The sequence below is a fragment of the Eurosta solidaginis genome, chromosome 4 (genome assembly GCF_040869045.1).
Source record: "Eurosta solidaginis isolate ZX-2024a chromosome 4, ASM4086904v1, whole genome shotgun sequence".
Classification (NCBI taxonomy): Eukaryota; Metazoa; Arthropoda; class Insecta; order Diptera; family Tephritidae; genus Eurosta; species Eurosta solidaginis.
The window spans coordinates 267,176,835-267,192,703 of NC_090322.1; the positions used below are offsets into that span (position 1 = coordinate 267,176,835).

The window sequence follows — 15,869 nt, forward strand, 5'->3', positions numbered from 1 at the left end:
TGTCCACTTTACAAAGCAGCAAATGTTAGCGCCAAATAAAAAGTGAGTAATTTAAAAAAATAATAATAAAATATTCAACATTGATTTATTGGTATTGCAGCTATAAGAATAATGATAACAAAACAGCAGCAACAACAATAATAATAATAATAATAATATGGTTACTTACAACAATAAACAAACAAAGGAGTTGAACAAAACAAAAGTGGGAGCCAATGTGCGACAGCTGTGTTGGCTGGCTCGACGCAATGGACGTCATGACCGCGCGGTCTCAGCCAAATCCGATTCACACTTTATGCCATTCCAATCAGTTGAGCAAAAACATTCGAACATTGTACAACGGGCACAAAATAAATACCGGAACGACAGGCTGGCTGACAACCAAGTGTCGACTTATTACGGTATAAGTAATATAAAACAAGAAGAAAAAGTGAGTTAAGCGCAGGCGCAGCATTGTAAATCAAAGTGTTTGAACTTGAAATCAAAGGCAGTGAAGTGCCGCAAACCGTTTCAAACAACAAACTCGTGTGCTTTTCGTTTTCCTACTTTTTACACACATACATACATGGCTTGATACTTCTTCTTTTCGTGTTCGATGATTAGAATGCGAACAGAATTTCGTTGTTAAAGACAGCGGACATGGCAAAAATTTCATCAATCAAGACGCAGAACACGTCGATTGCGCATGCGTGAAGCACGGTTGCGCGGAAATTCAATATTGTAAAAATACGTATATTCCGATTAGAAAGCCTTTTAAGAGTGCTTACAATTAAGTCCAACGTGCGATTGTGTTAAGTGATTTAATAAAAATTTGTTTATATTAGCGGAAAAGGATTTAAATATATATTTATGCACATAAATATACAGTGTAAAAGTAATTAAGTAATTTTGGTTCAACATAAAAATTGGTGTAATTTACTTCAAAAAAGGACTCAATCACGAATAAAAAGCATATATGGAAAAGTAAAATTAATTGGGATTTGAACACATTAAGTTGGAAATGATTTAAATAGTTAAAAAGGAATGGCAGTAATACTCTTATGCCCGGTTTTCATGTATGAGTTTAAACTACAGTTAAAGTTTATTAGAGTTTAACCTTGCTACTTTGTTCGATAATATAAAATTTTGGTGCTCATCTCAGCTTAAGAGGCCGAAGTGGAAGGGTTAAACTCTAGTCAACTTTAACTGTAGTTTAAACTCTCACTAAAAAACCGAGCATTAATATCTTATCGAAGTCTCGATTAAATTAATTCGAAATTCCTTTCGTTTAAATTAAATTAGTTAGCTGCATGTTGATTTGGATCTCAAAAATGGTGCTCAATTTAAAGCTTTTTGTATCATGCTACATATGGCTTATTAACCCTTATAATTCAACGGCATAATTACGGCGCAAAAATAACGCGATGAAGTCTGCAAACCAAGGAGGACTTTTTTATGTGCGAAAAAACCACAGATTGCACAGTATTGATATTCCTTATTAGTGGCTCTAGGCATTTCCTGGATAAGAACTAGACTCCCTGAAGAAGATGCGTAAGCATAGAAACGCTTAGGAGGAAGAGAGAAATTTAAATTTGGTTTTTTTTTACGTGCATTTACCTGCCAGCCTAAATTTGATGTTAGTTCCGCTCACCACTGCCCTACATAACTGCAAATATATCATACAAGATTATTGTTTTGTCATTGGTAATTGAATAGTTTACATTGTTTAAATTAAATCTTGCTGTACAAATTGGGTGATCCCCCTATCCCATTCCTTCTAGCTACACCCATAACTTATAGAATTGTTATATTACTTGTGATTCTTGAATTGTATAGAACGTTTAGGCCACGGGTTCACACGTATAAAATAGTGGGCCCTTATATACCTTTTACCCACAGCCATAAAATTATTATTTTTATCGGTCCTTGACAAGTCTTTAGTATTTAAATTAAATCTTACTAAGCAATGGGTATTTAAGTTTGATCGTTGAGCATACTTCTGGTTACATTATTGACTCATTCAGTCTATGTGGGGTTTTCACGGCCCGACCAGTTTAACCTAACGCACCATATACAATTATTGATACCTTCCCTCCTTCTCCTTCCTCTATCTATGTTTTTAAATTTATCAAATAATTGTCTTTTACCGGTCTTAATCAAGTTTACTATTATCTCATGGAATGGAAACCCTCGTCTCTCCTCATCACCTCTACAGCTAAACCCATGAACTTATAAAATTTTAATATTTCAATCGATCCGTTTCAAGTTTATAATATCACAATGCTGTGTTGCCTCATAAAATGTCAAAGGCCGCACATCTCCTCTCCCTTATCTAAGTTCTTGTACTATGTTGTTGACAAGTTTACAAAGTTAAAATTAAATTGGCCAAGTTAAAGTTGGTGAAAAACGAGTCAAAAGTGTTAATGTAACTTGAATGACGAGCTGTATAAGATTTACGCTAACTTCGACTTTAGATAAGAATGACGAAATTTCTGTGACGTCTGAAGTTAAGGCGCTTCCTTATTCTCCACTAATCGCCTTAAATGGCAAATAACATTCTATAGCCCATGGTTCCATCAAAACATTAGCTTTTACGAATTAGTCATTTTTTACTGCTTCGAGGCGAGAAATAATCGATAGGAGATGCTGCCAGCTTAGCGCTTGCTTAGTTGACCTTAGGAGCCATAATATCAAAATCATCAGTATCGAAAAAAAATTGTATTGAGCCGTCCATCCGCCCGTCTGTTCGTAAACACGATAACTTGAGTAAATTTTGAGGTATCTTGACGAAATTTGGTATGTAGGCTCCTGGGCACTCATCTCATATTGCTGAACGATATCCGACTATAACCACGCCCACTTTTTCGATATCGAAAATTTCGAAAAACCGAAATAATGCTATAATTCATTACCAAAGACGGATAAAGTGATGAAACTTGGTAGGTTGGTTGACTTTAGGACGCAGAATTGAAAATTAGTAAAATTTTGGACAATGGGCGTGGCATCGCCCACTTTTAAAAGAAGGTAATATAAAAGTTTTGTAAACTGTAATTTGGCAGTCGTTGAAGATATCATGATGAAATTTGGCAGAAACGTTACAACTATTACTATATATGTGTTAAATAAAAATTAGCAAAATCGGATGAAGAACACGCCCGCTTGAAAAAAATTTAAAAGTCAAATTTTAACAAACAATTGAATATTTTAACAGTATATAATTAAATTATGTCAACATTCAGCTCCAGTAATGATATGGTGCAACAAAATACAAAAATAAAAGAAAATTTCAAAATGGGCTTGGCTCCGCCCTTTTTCATTTAATTTGTCTAGAATACTTTAAATGCCATAAGTCGAACAAAAATTTACCAATCCTTGTGAAATTTGGTAGGGGCATAGATTGTATGACGATAACTGTTTTCTTTGAAAATGTGCGAAACCGGTTGAAGCCACGATAACTTGAGCAAAAATCGATATATCTTTACTAAACTTAGTTCACGTACTTATCTGAACTCACTTTATCTTGTTATAAATATATGCAAATATATAAATACGAAAAATGAAAAAAATTTCATAATTCTACACCAAATATGAAAAAAGGGATGAAACATTGTAATTGGATTGGTTTATTGACGCAAAATATAACTTTAGAAAAAACTTTGTAAAATGGGTGCGACAGCTACCATATTAAGTAGAACGAAATGAAAAAGTTATGCAGGACGAAATCAAAAGCCCTTGGAATCTTGGCAGGAATACTGTTCGTGGTATTACATATATAAATAAATTAGCGGTACCCGACAGATGATGTTCTGGATCACCCTGGTCCACATTTTGGCGATATCTCGAAAACGCCTTCACATATACAACTAAGGCCACTCCCTTTTAAAACCCTCATTAATACCTTTAATTTGATACCCATATCGTACAAACACATACTAGAGTCACCCCTGGTCCACCTTTATGGCGATATCTCGAAAAGGCGTCCACCTATAGAACTAATGCCCACTTCCTTTTAAAATACTCATTACCACCTTTCATTTGATACCCATGTCATATAAACACATTCCAAGGTTACCCTAGGTTCATTTTCCTACATGGTGATTTTGTTATTTTGTTTCCAAAGCTCTCAGCTGAGTATGTAATATTCGGTTACACCCGAACTTAGCCTTCCGTACTTGTTTATTTTCTATATGAGTCTTGTTAAATGTGCTATGTGCTGATGTAACTTATTCAAAAAAACTTCAATTTCTTTTGCTTCAGCTAGTTTATGGGGGGAATATTCAATATTCCCAAAATCCAAAACCCGAAGTCAACGAACTGATTAGATCTTATCAATGCGGCTTAAGACTTACTATTGATTAGCTCTTTACAAGACCTGAAGAAGATACAAATTTTTCCTAAATTTTTCCAAAAATTTCCTTTATGCATTCGTATTTGAAAACAGGAATAAGTTGGATTAACTTTTTACGTAACGGCGAAAATTGCCTAAGAAGGTATTTGTATGATGTGATCGACTTCGAAAAATACTCGATACTTGAGAAAAGTACTCGAGTATATAGTCGTGGTTACTCGTATCGGAACAATACTACTTAGTCTTAGTCCAGTGGAAACGAAAAATGTAAGCTACAGATCTTTTTCGATAGAGTGCCGTTTAAAAAAATATCAGAAAATATGAATAACAATAAAAACCATAAGTGCTTTTAAAAACATATTAAAACTTAATTGGATTGTAATTGCGCTTCTTTACTAATATTTCTAGTAGCAAAATGCTAAACATTTTCTCATCTCGACACACATACATGTGTATGTTAGCGGTTACACATGCGCACATCACTGCGTTATATACTTTTTATCACCGCCCAACCTCCCACATAAACATTCATATGGAATATATATACAAACATACATATACATACAATAACACTTATGAATTTCAAAGTCAAAAGCGCTAGTAGTGCCAATTCAATTTAGGTTACCGTAGCAACGACGTTGTTAATTCCTGCTAAGAATATTAAATAAAATTTAGAATATCAAATGAATGTCAAAATGTACACATGTATGTATGTACGTGCGTAGATATTTATATCTTTCACAATTTATTGAATCTGTAACCCATGAAGTGTGTGGGTGTAAGAGACAATTGAGCAATTTTTAAAAAACTGTTTAAAAAAGAAAAATATATTTGTTAGTTCAAATGTTAACTAAAGAACAAAATCCCGACTAGTCCAAAAATTATATGTGTGTAAACTTTATGCAAATTAGTCTACGAATTAAAAACAAAAAAATTAAATATTCGAAAAACAAACAAAACTTGCAGTGCAATAACATAACACAAAGTCAAGTAAAATTGTCAGTAATAGTGACGAATTAAAGGCCGAGGTGAGTAATTGTATAAAGTATATGCGTGTGTGTATTTATGTTTTAAATTAATATTAGTAAATAGTCAAGGAAACATAAAATGTATATGAGTAAAAAAGAAAGCTAAAATTGTATTTGTTTTCATTGATTAAAGAGATTAAATACCTAAAGTTGCATTGCCGCCATGCAAAAATTTCGTCATTATTTTCCTAATTTGTATTCTTACGTGGTCATTTCATTTGCTTAAGCTAGATGTCTAGGGTCTTTTCCGTCAGGTGTGTTGTTGCTTTATTGCACTCAAATGCATTTTCTATTCCAATTTTGCTATACAAAGGAATGCGCACGTTTTGAAGAAAGTGTTGCTATGCCAAAGAGGTAAAAGTTTTGTTTATGTTATGCTCTTTTTTTGGTCATCGGTAATTTGTGTGTCCAAAATTGAAGAAAAAATTACTTAATTAAAAGCTGTGTGTATGTAAAATTAGGGTGGCACTTAAAAATTAAATTAACGTTTTTTTAGTCGCTGACTACAGAACCACTGTCAAATATATAACACAAAAATATTTGGTGCTGATTGAAATTCATTCAGCAGTGTTGAATATGGACCAAAGTCCTGATTACCATCCCCTACTTTGGGAATATTTAAAGACTAATGGAGTACACCACAACTGATCCTCATGCGTATAAAATATGTGGTCTAGTTTACATTGCGATGTCGTAGTAGTTTCGAGGATCAACTACTTCAGTTCGGAATACTCCTTCAGTTCAGAGTACTCCATGGAATACTTTAGGGCGACAACATTCCATATAATCCCCAAAAGCAAAGGTGGAGCTAAGCCATGTGCTTCATAATGGAGTACTAATATGACAAAAATGGTACATATGATCCGAACATTTTTTCTGGGAACGCTAAAATAATGGTAAATACTATTCAGAGCAAAGTGCTCAAAATTCTATAACTTCCAGAACAAAGCGCAATAATTACCAACAACCGACGGTGTTAACTTTAAACCTTGTTGCCCAATAAAGGTGATTTTGGCTGCATGTGTGTTCTTCCATAACTGCTATAATATCATAGATATCATTGAAAAATGTGCCTTCATTTAAGACTTGGCACTTTTCTTCATTTACTCTTCATATGTGATACATTCGAAGACAGCCTTTTAGCTTTTCGGTATTAGTTAAGAAAAAATTTATTTTAAGTTTCTGTTCCCATAAATGAAGTCTGAACCATCAGCCTTTACCATCTATAATCACGGCGAAAAATTTGTGTTTTATGTGTTTGTTCGTGGTATTACCTACTAAAGGAGTAACACTCATTTGATATTGTAACGAATTTAGGGAAATTGCGCTTATTTGCAACCTTCTGCTTACATTCGTATCGCTAAATTATTGAATAAAATAATATTCTGTATTACAAAATGGTCTTTATTAGACTACTTTGAAAGTACTTCGCAATTAAACTTCACTTCGCAAATGATAGCGTGCTTAAATCAAACTGAATACTGACTACTCAGCTTTCGCTGCTTTTATAGTCTGTGCCCAAATGTCTAAACGTTTCTTCTAGAATTTGCTACTTGGTTACCAACTATACGCGTCGCGTGTGGATCTGTAGTTTATAGCCTCTCGCATAGCCATATGCGCGTTTATATGTGAGTATTACTTCAACTGATGACTGTGTGTGAGTTATCTCTTCGTTGCTTTGTATGTATGTGGGTAAATGATTAGTGTGCTTATGTAGCTTGCTTTAATGCTTTTGTTGTTGTGCATTTACTTAGTACCAGCTTAGAGATAGTCAGGCCTGTTCTGAATTCCGACTCGGAATGAAAAGTAAAACGACATTGATTTCGACTCGGTTTCTATTTGGTGTTCTCAATTCCGATTGTAAAAAATCGATTCGAAGTCGATTTCGAATCGTTTTCATTCCGATTCGGTAACCAGTTTAATCAGCTGTTTTTGTTTATGTGTTTTGGTTTAAGTATCATAAAATTTTATTTTAATTAAAAAATTCCTGCAGATATGGTTTTTGATGCGCAGACGCAAGAATACGTGCTATTGTGCGTGCGAATCGTAAAAATGCGCTGGATCGGAATTCAGAACAGGTCGACTTCATTTCGATCAGCATCGATTTGTTTGCCTAATAGATTTCTTGATAGAAGTTTTTAAAGAAAGATTTATTATGCCAATTTAACTCAAATTTAAACAAAAAATACACACAACTCTTCCAAATAAAATGAAGAATTTAAAAAAAATTATTTGAAAGACAAATATCGCAACATTTGTGTATAATCCGCCAATTAATTTTCATTCCGACTGCTCAGAGGCAATACTTTTCAAACCGATAATTTTTGGTCGGAATCGAAATTGAGAACACCAATCCATTTTGATTCCGAAAAAATTGATCGGAATCGGAATCCAGAACAGGCCTGAGTAATATTCGTTACAATATATTAAGCCCCACCTTAATGTGTGTACATACGTATATGTGTTATTATGAAATAACAAGAAATCGAAAGTTATTATTAAATATTATAGCGTTATTATTTACATTACCAAATCTTCGCCAAAGAGGTAAAAAAAACATAAGAACTAAGTCCGACAAAAGGTCTTACAAATTATTTTAACGAAAAAACATGCATACTAATTGTTTCGACTGTCGTCTGTCTTTATTTCTTAAAATTATTGAGATGGTTTAGATAAAACTGTTTTTTTCTTACCGATGTGTCGTTTTAATTTTTTGATGTAACAATCGATTCTTTAGGTGCAGTGGGAAATGTACATACGTATGGAAATGAAAGAAATATGCATATTTTCTAAAAAGAAAGAGAACAGAAGCAGAAAGGAGAAACCTTGTAATCTTTTTTGATGTTAGATTCAGAAATGAAGGATAAGTTCTTACATTTCCAACGTATCACATCTGTACTTTCTACGATAAAAAATGCGCTCGCAATAAACCGAGGTGTTATGCCTGACAATTGGCTGACATGCGGGCTTCGAGCACGAAAAAGTTGTATGAAACTCAAAAAATTTTATCTAATATCGAGCGGTGTGAATAAAAAACTTGTTTATTTATATTTATTTCAAATTGGAGCTTACGAATTCTCGAGTTTTTTTCGAAAAAAACAAATCTTGCGAGTCTCGAAATGCTCGTGACGAGCTTCTCGACATTAACGAAGTTCGCAAGTATTTCGAGATACGAGAATTTCGCGAGTACCTGAGTTCCCGATTTCTCGCGTCTCAAAATTCTCGTTTTCGTTCGAGAAGAAATCATAAGCTCTTATTGAAATTTGAAAGATTTTTTCATGCCAATTTGCGTCAAATTTCTGCTCATTTTTTACCGATTTATGAACGCTTCGGCCCCAGAAATATTTACTCTAATACAGTAGAAGCCAAACTTCTGAACAAATTCGTAAAATTGCGGTGAAGGAAAAATAAAGGGCAGTAAAAATGGGGATAGAATTGTTTCGTATATTCTTCAACCTCTTTGGGACAACTTAGGGGCTGTTTCGTTAACTTTTCGGAGCAACTAGGAACTACTTTAAGGATAATTTCGAAGCTAGTTCAATGCAATTTTGTAGCGATTTTTGTATCACTTCGAAATTGTACTAGGCTCATTTCTAGACTATTCCGAAACTATGTTAGGACTGCTATCGGAACAACTCCTAATTACATTTGGTATCATTTCTAATGAACGTCTGGATAATTTCGGAACCCCTGTGGGGTTCGGGATTATTTAAGGTATCATTCGAGAAAACTTCGGTACAATTTTAGGTATTATTTTTTGGAAGTGATCCATAAGGTGTTCCAAATGATACCAAAGTGATTCCGAAAATAGTCGCAAAGTGATCCTGAAATGATACTGTAACTGTCCTAAAACGAGTTTGAAATAGATCCGGAATGATCCAAAAGTTATGGAAAAAAACGATAAGTTCCGTTTTAATGCTTTTTCTTTTACTGCACATTTGCGGTTATGTTTATAGTTTAGCTTTTATAAAATCTAAATAAAAATCCCGCTTTTACTGACGACCGTTCATAAATGATGGAGATGAGTTGAAGGGGAAGAAGGAAATGAGTATCTTATGAGAGAGGGTTAGAGGGAGAGACAGGTTAACATAAGGTGGGAGTAAAAGAGATAAAAATTAAGGGCGGATGGAAAGGAGAAGAAAAATTCAGAATTTAAAAATTAAAAAACTTGTGAACTGTTGACTAATTATGTACACCCAACATCTTATAAGCGCATTTCATAACCTCTAAAATATTATTGCTAAAAAGTAAATGAAATGAACTAAGAAACGGCCAGCTAATTTAAAAATTGCATAGGATAAAAATTAAAGTTCAAAAGCGGAGTGAACTTGCAAGCAATCAAAAATTCATTAAAAATTTTAAATTAAAAATTCCGTACACATAAAAATTGTTGGCTAATTGTTTGTTAGCAGAAACCTATGGACAAGCGATAAGAATCGATTTCCGAAAATACATCAAACGGATTTTAAGGGGTCTCAACACGTATCAACTTAAATTCACGAAAATGAATTAAATACATTAAAGAAGCCAAAGCATTATAATATGTACATATGAAGAACAAAACAAATAAAATGAAATTTAATTCAAAATCACGAAAAATGTGTCAATGCTTATTGTGTTGCGGAGGGTACCTGGATCGAAAGATATTGTCAATTGAGTAAAACCATCGATTGCAGTGATTAATGACTGTGACATTTTGTATAGCATATGAATAAATCCGTATAAGCATAGTGTATATATGTATATGTGAATAGTTGTTACTGTTATTGTTTTCTTGGGATTAGAATTTATTTTTGCACCTTCTTTGTTAGAATATTGTCTTTGTTTTTTTTTTTTAACTTTTGTTAATAAATAATTTAATTATAACGGTTCTCAATGATCTGATTTGCATTAAATCTTACAATAGACAATGCAATCATACAATAGGCAATCAGGAGGTGATTCAATGTGACTTTTATTAACATTAACACACAATTACTTCTTCCAAAATACCCGTTACTAATTAGCTTACTCAAGTAGCTAATATACATATAGAATAGCTAATTCTGCCGTAAATACACTTACAATTTGTTCATAAATTTTTGCCAATTGCCAGCCATGACAATTCTTTATTGAGAAATCGTTATTAAGAACATTAATTTTGCCATCAAAATGAATAAAATTGAGTTTAGTTGCGCAACCGTGGGAATAATAACTTTTCTTAATCGTTTCATTATTAAATTTATTTCATTTGTTCTATTAAACTTAAATTGGCAAAGCTATATTTTTTCGCATATGGGGATTAACGAAAGTTGGAAACATTTCTTATTTGGGTTGTGCAAAAAGTACTAACGAACTTCTTATGACCCTCTGAAGGAAAATAATTACTTTATAATTTATTTAATAATTTGGGAAAAATTTAAACAACGTGACATCAGGACGGACAAGGCGACAGCTGTTTCGATTATACCTTGTAAATCTCTTCAAAGCCTTTTCTCCCGGGAGTGGGAGTCGAACTCGCACCCCTACGATAGTTGAAATGGTTGTAAACGCATTCAGCTACGTCATGCCTGTTGTGAAGTCTTTCCCAATTGCCTTCTTTTTGCATATTTTATTCTTTTACACATTGCATACTTCGTATGCAATTATGTGTTAAAACTATGCTTGGTACGGCGGTTTTCAAAGAAACTTTGGTTTTGCTGCTGTTTTCGTTCTATTTATAGAACTACAACGAATTAACCAATTTTGTCTGTTAAATAAATTATAAAATTAAAAAATTGCTTCAAATAAATGTTTTCATACATTTAAAAAAAAAAGCAATATGGGCAATCCCCGATTATTAAAAATCATACAAACGGAAAATAATTACCTTGATCACTTGACTCACAATCTAATCCAGCAAAAATAGTAGAAATTGATAATATCTCGAACCATTCGAACCAAAAGATAATTGCAATCAAGCCAGGAAATATTTTTTTACCACATACGTTGCCGGGCTAAAAACGGAATTCATCAGTTTTTCCATAAGAAGGAGACATATTATATCATTCAATTAAAGGTGGGGACTACTTCGGAGCAATTTCGTGAACCTTACGGTATGACTTCGAGCATACTTCGGGATTATTTTAAGGACTGCTTCAAAAATATTTCGGTACAATTTGGGACAAATAAGATCTTTTATAGATCAAGATCCGAACTATTTAGAGATTTCGGAGACAGTTTGGAACATTTTCGGAAAAAAATTGTAAATCATTTCGAAGCAATTTCTAGACAGTTGCAAGATATCTTCGAAACTATTTTCGGAATTATTTCGAGTCGTTTTTGGGACTAATTCCGAACAAATTTAGGATCTCTTCAGGATTATTTTAGGTATCACTTCCGGACAACTTATAAATTATTTTGATACTATTTTGGAGAGTTCAAAGATCACTTAGGGACTATTTTCGGATTTATTTCAAGACTATTTTGGAACCAATTTGAAGAGCTTTGAGAAAGAACTCGAGACATTTTCTAACCCATCTCGGTACAGTTAGAAGATCAATTAAGGATCACTTCAGGGTTATTTTCGTATCACTTCCGGACAACTTCTAAACCATTTTGATACTATTTTGGACAGTTCAAGGACCACTTAGGGACTATTTCCAGATTTATTTCAAGACCATTTTGTAACCAATTTGAAAAACTTTCAGAAAGAATTCGAGACATTTTCTAACCCATCTCTGTACAGTTACAAGATCAATTCAGGATAACTTCAGGATTATTTTAGGTATCACTTCCGGACAACTTCTAAATCATTTTGATACTATTTTGGACAGTTCAAGGACCACTTAGGGACTATTTCCAGATTTATTTCAAGACCATTTTGTAACCAATTTAAAAAACTGAATTCGAGACATTTCCTAACCCATCTCGGTACAGTTACAAGATCAATTCAGGATCACTTCAGGATTATTTTAGGTATCAATTCGGTACAACCTCTGAATCGTTTTGACACTATATCGGGACAGTTCCAGGATTACATCAGGATCACTTAGGGACTACTTTTGGACTTATTTGAAGACTATTTTAGAACCAATTTGAAAAAATTTCAGGACGAATTCGAGACAATTTTGAAACCATTTCGGGACAAGGTCAATTCAGGATTATTTTAAGTATCATTTTAGGTAACTTTGTTATCATTTTAAGACTGTTTCAGTACAATTTTGTTATCACTTTAATGTGGTTTTTGTAATAATTTTGGTATAATTTGATAATTTGCCATCTTGTTTCCAACTGAATATAAAAACACATAAGGAAAACTATCTCAACTTGAACAAGTTCAAGAAAAGCGAAAAGCGTCCGAAGTAAACCAGAAATTAGAAATTTGTTTTGAGTCAAGTTCTTCAAGTGTTCTTTGTTCTCTTTTGCTCACTTTTTACCTTTCCCTTCCCGCTCCTTACTTCCTTTTCTCTATTTCTGCCTTTGACTTGGCTGACTTAAACTGATTTATGCTAAAGGGTTAATTAACATGAATGCCTGACTTGGTGCTCCATTCAACGCTTTTTAGTGCATCCAAATGCACACTCCACCAACAATTATCTTTTGTAATTGATTTATTAAACTGCCTTGACTGGTATCCTCATAAATTTCCCTATAGAACAAGTAGTAGTTAAAAAAAAAAAATGTCACGTTTCATTAACCATCGATGTCCACTTGCAATTAAGAAAAGAATATAATCAACAAACAACAAGAAATGTTTATTCGTATCCTTTATTTAGACGTATATCACTACCACAATTTCCTTTATAACCACATCTTAATTTGCATACTCCTTTACCAGCATATCCAGCAAAGTTTCTTCGTACCAAATCGCAGATTTCTCAAGAATGCTTGTAGTGGCGTAAGCAGCGATTGATGATGGCAGTTATTTCAACTATGTGTGAATTTATTGTTAACCAGGTGCTGACGACGAAATTTTTCCCACCTTATCAGAACAATGCAACAAGGAATTGCATACAGATTGGGAATAGATTGAAATGGTGTACGATTAGAAAGCGTAGAAGGTAGAAGTATTGCATGTTGTGTTGTATGAAATTCGGATCGAAATGACTGCATGTATGACTTTTGGTGTATGTATGTATTTGTATTGATATGCATACAAGAAAAAAGCGGTAAAATTGAGCGCTCAAGCTCGCACCACCTTGGGCAATTAGAAGTAGATTTGCATTTAAATAAATATATGTAAAGTAGACAGTTAATTTTTTTGCACACAGACTAAGAAATTTCTTCTAGATGTAACTCGGGTGTAAAAATAATCTGTAGCATCCTCAAAAGGTTCTGATAACACATTCCAGATAGCATGGCATGTAAAATCGTGGCACTGAGGCTGTCACTACGTGTATAACCTAGGAGGACAAAATTTTAGGATTGAAGTTTGGGGATTTTGTGTCTGGAGATTGTTTTCTTTGGATCTCGGGCCATTCACGCCCGAGATACTATCGCAGCGGGCTTCAACAGCTTATCGGCGTTCAACTTTGAGGGCTTGCACTTCAACAGTCTATTTTTTGATCAGAAAAAAACCCCAATTTTCTTAAATTGTGTAATGAACTACCATGCACACATACAAATACAATGCGATGAAAGATTACTCAATTAAGTGAATTGGTTTGGCTTCATGAAGTTGAAAAAAGTGCTTCGTATACAAAATACACCCATCCAAATAAGCGATTACCAATAAAGCAGCTCATCAGGAGTCTAGCCAGCAGTCACCAACAGCATAATCACCGTAAATTAAAATTTAATCAGGTACGCAAAATCGTGTAACATTGCAAGAAATGCGAAACTTGCAATGCTAACACGTAGAGCGCCAACAAAATAAGAGCCCTAAAATGACTGTACCCCAAGTAAAGTGGGACGATCGACATGCTTGAGATATGTGAAAATCCTTGCACTCATCATTTTTATTTTTTTTTTGTAGATATTATAATTATGTTCGCTGTTGACTTAACGCCTGTCATATCACCGTCCTTGTAATTAAAAATATTCAGCCACAAGGCTTAATTCACGCTGTACGCAGGAATTATGCAATGAAGCCACAAAAAAAAATAAAAGAAATGAACAAAATCAAGACGATTTTCATGAAAGAGGGCGAAACTTGATAAACTGTGCAAAAAATTGTGGCAAATCTTGAATATTACGGCGTTGGCATTCATATTGGACAAGCTTTCAATAAACTTGACCCTTGCCAACAACAAAAACAGTGACAGATTTGACAGCTTGATATGAACATGGATATCAAATTGTCTGTGCTACGTCCCACACTTAAATGTATTAACATGCCTGTAAGCGAATTTTTAAACAATGTAAATATCTAAACTTAAACAATAAGGAATATTTATCGGCTAGGTACGGCAACATACGGCAAATTAGAGGCACGATTTTTTGTCTAGGCTGGCGAAACCTAAGCTATTACAACAGCAAAAACCACAATGTCTTTTTTAAACTGATTACTTTTCGAAACCCAACTAGAGTACCAAAGTAAAGGCTTCGAACTATTTTAAGATTAGGATCATTCGGCTTCTGGGATATAACTTGCACGAAGAGGATTGGTACAACTGCATCGAATGTGGAGGGATATGAGAAATTCGCAGTCCCGATTACCTCCTATAGTGGATGGTAGCATTTCTGCTAAAACCATTGGTTTTACCAAGGCCATCAATGGTGATTGCTGTTCTGTCGGGCCGTTTTCCGATGGGTATCAGTGCGTTATATCTTATTATACTGAAAACCCCATACTGATAACCCCTCCGATGAGATTAAGGCCGATTTTCTCTTCTAATTTTCCTCATGCTGCTGCAAAGTGGATGAATTTAACTGAGAAGATTTTAATGTCAGAAATACACTCGGTGCGTTTGTCAAACCACTACCGAGGCGCGACTGAGCTTAAAACACTGTATTCTAATTGGAAAAACTGTTTTCCTAATGTTTTATGTTGCCTTGTTCGGGACTTGAACCCAAGATACCCAATATGGCAGCCGGAGCACGGTACCATTACACCACCGCGGTCAGACACAGAGTGACTAAGGATTTATATAGGGTCGATATCAGTCTTTTTCGGAATTCTATAATTGCAGGCCTTTTGATAGTAGCTTCATCTTCTTTTAATCGTTAACAACCGACGCCGACAAGATATTGTGTTATTATCGGCTTACTATCGAGGGGCAATTATTATCGCCGAGTTATCAGTTGGCAGTAGTCTTCTTTTCGACTATTCATCGGCTTCTTATTGATTCTTATCGGCTTGTTGCAGATGTTTCTTCGATTTTATATTGAAATTTTCATGAGTATCTGTTTCAAAACAAACCGATGAGTCATCGATAATATACCGATTACAAATTAGTAACACTCCAAAATGTAATCTATAACTTTTCGATATAAAACCTATATATTTTTATGAAAAAGTCTATAACTTTTCGATATCAAACCATGCTGGTAGTAAATTGGAAATAAAGTCAATAACTTTTCGATAACAAATTAATTTTGATTATTAAAAAAAA

The 15,869-nt window shown here is 33.9% G+C and overlaps 1 protein-coding gene across 13 annotated transcripts in view; it reads left to right on the top strand.

The window, feature by feature from the left end:
- The first annotated feature begins 323 nt into the window (after positions 1–323).
- Positions 324–15,869, top strand: part of LOC137251428 (uncharacterized) — a 40,952-nt gene continuing 25,406 nt past the window's right edge. Inside the window, exons 1-2 of one of the 13 annotated variants that reach the window (XM_067785987.1) lie at positions 324–401; positions 5,097–5,355. The gene's annotated coding sequence lies outside the window, so the exon portion shown is untranslated. Of the gene's footprint in view, positions 431–621; positions 964–5,096; positions 5,356–15,869 lie in introns of those variants that run through there. The other 12 variants (XM_067785994.1, XM_067785988.1, XM_067785997.1 and 9 more) reach the window with 12 other exon arrangements.